Raw genomic sequence first — 4,723 nt, forward strand, 5'->3', positions numbered from 1 at the left:
ACACACACACACACACACACACACACACACACGTGTGCATGGTGACACACACACTGACACACTCAGGCACACACACACTCAAATCTGCTTGCTCACACACTCACACACAATCACACATCTTCGCATACGTTTGCACACTCACACATACTTACACATGCACTCACACACATGTGCACACTCACACACACACTCACACAGACATGTGCACACTCACACACATTCACGTGTTCACACACATACATACACACACATGCTCACACTCACACTCACATACACACATGTTCTCACCCACACACGTGTTCCCACTCACACTCACACTCATGCACACTCACACATATTCGCACTCACAAACTCACAAAATCTCACACTCACACACACTCACACACGTGTTCACGCTCATACATGTGTTCCCACTCACATTCACACGCATGCACACTCACACTCACACATGTTCACACTCACACACTCTGACACACACACTCACACACGTGTTCACACTCACACACACTCACACGTGTTCACGCTCACACTCACACTCGTTCACACTCACACTCACACACACATTCCCTGCCCCCGGCCCAGCCCCCGGCCGGATCAGAGCTCCCCCGGCAGCCGACGCGCCGGGAGCCGGGAGTGCTCAATCCCGGGAGTGCCCAGCCCCGGAATGCCCAACCCGGGAATGTCCAGCCCTGGAGTGCCCAACCCCAGGAGTGCGCAACCCCGGGAATGCCCAACCCGGGAATGCCCAGCCCCAGCAGTGCCCGGGAGTGCCCAACCTGGGAATGCCTGACCCCAGGAGTGCCCAACCCGGGAGTGCCCAGTCCGGGAGTGCCCAACCCGTGCCCTCCGGGTCCTGCCCATGCCCCTCCCGCAGCTCCCAGGGATGGGGATGGGGCCAGACCCCGCTCTGAAAAGCCCCACCGGGGACCAGGACCCTGGGGCTGGCTGTGACCCAAAGCCGGGGTTGGCACCACCCTGAGCTCCCCTGGGATGCAGCACCGCTGTCCCATCGGGCTGTCCCTGCAGCCCGGGGACAATGGCCAAGCCACCGACACCTCCCCATGCCACCACCTCCAGGTGTGCAGCCCCACATTTCTCTTCACAGAGAAAAGCAAGGAACAGTTCTTCCCAAGAATATTTCTGGGTTTCACATTCTCTGAACATCAGAGAAAGAAAACCCAATTCTTATCTCGTTTGCTGTGCCTGTGTTTGTGCCACAGTAGAATGCAATATGGAGATTGTTCACCTACAGTGATGGTGTTTTGGTTCCTTGGCCTGTCAGGACCAGGTGTGTGTGTGTGTGCTGGGACTGTTGGGGGACAGTCATGAGATTCAGTGCAGGGTGTGCAGGGTTGAGTGCTCGGCAGATTCAGTTTAGATGTAATGTAATATAGTATAGAATAATATAGTATAATAAAGTAATTAATTAGCCTTCTGATATCAATAGAGTCCTCCTCATCATTCCTCCTTCGTTGGGGCCCTCACAGCACAGCCCACAGGCAATTCCAACCCAAACGGGGCAAATCCCACTGGACAAACCCGGTGAGGGAGGATTTCCCCCTCTAAGCAGGGACACTTTTGGTGGCTTAGTGTGGTCTCAGCCTAAAAAAGCTCCTGGAGTCACATGGAAGCTCCTCGGGGTCGCTGGCTCCTGCTTTAATGCCCCTAATGGGATAGAGGAGGGAAGGGCAGAAATAAACCTTAATCCCCCTGGCGATGGGCAGGGAAGGTGCTGGGAGAGCTGGAGGGAGGAGATGGACAGGGATGAGCTCCTTGGTCAGGGCCCTGGGAACAGCAGAGCCCTGCAGGAGGGGAGGAGGGTGCTGAAGCAAGGTGAGACCTGTCACAGACATATTTTATGAAAAATCCCTTCGCCAGCATCTTTTCTACTGAGAAGCTGAGAAGCTTCAGCTTCTCCATGTTCTGCTGCTTTGGAATGTGATCTGGAGAATTGTTTACCCAGCATGTGAAATTGTTTTCACTTGATGACCAATGACAGCCACCTGTGTCGAGGCTGTGAGCAGTCACAAGATTTTATCATCATTCCTTTCCTTTTCTCGCCTTCTGATGAAATCCTTCCTTCTATTCTTTTAGTAGAGATTTAATGTATCATTTTCTTTTAATATAATATATATCATAAAATAATAAATCTGAAATATGGAGTCAAGATTCTCATCTCTTCCCTCATCCTGGGAGCCCTGTGAACAGCACCACAGGACCCACCTGGGGCTGGAGCAGCCCGAGGAGCCCAGGTCAGGGTTCACACACACCCATGATCCCCTCAGGAGCAGTGTGTCCCCTCTGACACAACTTCCTGGGGTTGCTGGGGGTGGCAGGGACCCCAAACTGCACCTGAAGCCCGGGGACCACCAGGGACACACAGCCATGACGTGTGCTGGGACAGCAGGCTGAACTCTCCCCCAGACCAGAGACAACAAACCAGGAATGCTCCAGGAATTCAGGGCCTGGGAGGTGTTACAGGAATCTTGAGGATTCATTGAGCCACAAGGGGCATTTAATGATCTTGGTTTCCTCTCTCTGGGGGATCCCTCCTGCTCGTTTAATTCAATATTTTATGGGATCTGTGCTGGGAATGCTGCAGCCTGGAACAAGCCATCAAAAATCCACCAGCGACCCCTCAATGCCAATGAACACAATTAAAAATGGGAAGGACTTAGCGAGATGAAACTGGGAAATTGAGCGGAATGGGAAGGAAAGAGATGCCCCAGGTCAGAAGGGAACAGGAGCATCACCAGGAAAATGAGCCAGGAGTCCACACAGGAGGGAAATCCAATGGGCTTGGCTTAGCCAGATCCCAAGAGCCAGCAGGCAGCCCGAGCAGCCCCGGAGCTGGGAGCAGCAGATGGCAATAATTAAACACAGGATAAAACCTGGAGAGCCTGCAGCTCCCCTGGGGAGGCAGCAGGTTCAGCTCCTCTCCAGGGAAGCAGCTGCTGGAGCCCTGGGGATGCTGAGCCAGGTGGGAACAGGCTGTGTCACCTGCCAGGGACAGCTCAGGATCCCAGGGAGAGGAAGGAGATAAATATTGTCCTGAACTCCTGGGAAAGGGGGAAAAGCTGCAGGAATGAGGGCTGGTGCAGGAATATTGAGCATGGAGGTGCAAAATGACTTTTGGGACAGGTTTTGCTGCACACAAGGAAGTGTCTGGAGAGGATGATGATCCCTCCTGGCAGGGATTCAACTTCCAGACCCATTCCCATGGGATGCTGTCCCCCCTGCCTGCCCTGGGCAGCAGAACCTCTCCAACCATGGCCTGGCATTTTCATCCCTAAGTCCCCAGGATTCCAGATGGGCCAGGCAGGAATTTGGGCCAGGCAGGAATTTGGGCCGGCTCAGATCTTGCTGGGCACCTTGGGAGTGATGGTCTGGAGTGAAGTGTGCAGGGATCCAAATGAACCTGGATCCTGCTTGGAGCACCAGCAAGGTCTCCCACTGGGTTCCCCCCAGTTTTCCTCTGGCTCTTCTCCTCCCTGGCTCTTTCTCAAAGCTCTGAGGAATTGTTCCAGTGGCATTCCTAAGCAGGGGTGGCACTGGCAGCCCCCCAAAGCTCTGGCACATCCTGGTACCCTCAGGGCTGGCTCTTCCCCAGGATTCCCTTCCCAGCAAACCCCCCCGCCCCGTTCCAAAGGCTTTGGACAAGTGGCTCCCACTCCTTCCCTCTCCATGGAGCAGCAGATCCCCCTCATTGGGATAATTTCACTTCCAGAGGAGTTCCCATCACCCTCTAAGCCCCCTCCTGTCATGTCCTGCCTTGAGCTCTGACCTTCCTCCTGTTCTTGCACACTCATCCTCACATCCAGACTGGCTTTGCCTCTTCTCCACCACTCCTGTCTATGCTTGGATTGTCTCACCCATGGATTTGGGAAATGCTGAAGGGTCTCTTTGTCCCCTCCATCACCCTCACTTCCCTTCCCTGCTTCCTGCCTGGTCCCCACCGCTGCCCTGCTGATGGGCAGGACCACCTTCAGGCTCAGTCCCACCCCTGCTCACACCCAAATCCTGAATTATTCCATCCAGGCCTCTCCTGGATCCCAGGGATCCTTTTAAAGATCAGCCTCCATCCTCTGCTTCCTTTTGCACAATTCAGGGTCTGCCCAGAGCAGCTGTGGCTGCCCCTGGAGCCCTGGCAGTGCCCAAGGCCAGGCTGGGCATTGGGGCTGGCAGCACCTGGCACAGTGGGAGCTGGCCCTGGGCTGCAATGAGCTGGCATTGAAGATCCCTTCCCACCCAAAGCACTCTGGCATTCCCATTCCTGAATCAAGGATGGAAACCAGCACCAAAGCCCATTGCAGCAAATGGAGAAAGGAAAGGAAAGAATGATTTCCTGGCTGGTTCCAGGTGCCCCCAGTGCCATTTGCCACAGGGGGTTTGTAGCCTGGCAAGGCCTGGTTCGAGAGGTTTGGGCTGTGCCAGGGTGCCCAGAGGGCTGGGGCTGCCCCTGGAGCCCTGGCAGTGCCCAAGGCCAGGCTGGAGCACCTGGGACAGGGGGAGGTGTCCCTGCCATGGCAGGGGTGGCACTGGGTGGGTTTAAGATCTTTTCCAACCAGGGATTTCATGACTTATTTTTTTAGGGTTTTTTTTTCCCAGCTGTAGGACTCGGAATTTTTATTTCCACACAAAACCTGAGCTGTGTCCCAGCTAATACCGGCCTGGGCAGAGCATAAACCCTTCTCTTCAGGGGCTCAGCTGGGCTTGTGAGATC

The sequence above is a fragment of the Geospiza fortis genome, unplaced genomic scaffold (genome assembly GCF_000277835.1).
Source record: "Geospiza fortis unplaced genomic scaffold, GeoFor_1.0 scaffold32, whole genome shotgun sequence".
Lineage (NCBI taxonomy): Eukaryota > Metazoa > Chordata > Aves > Passeriformes > Thraupidae > Geospiza > Geospiza fortis.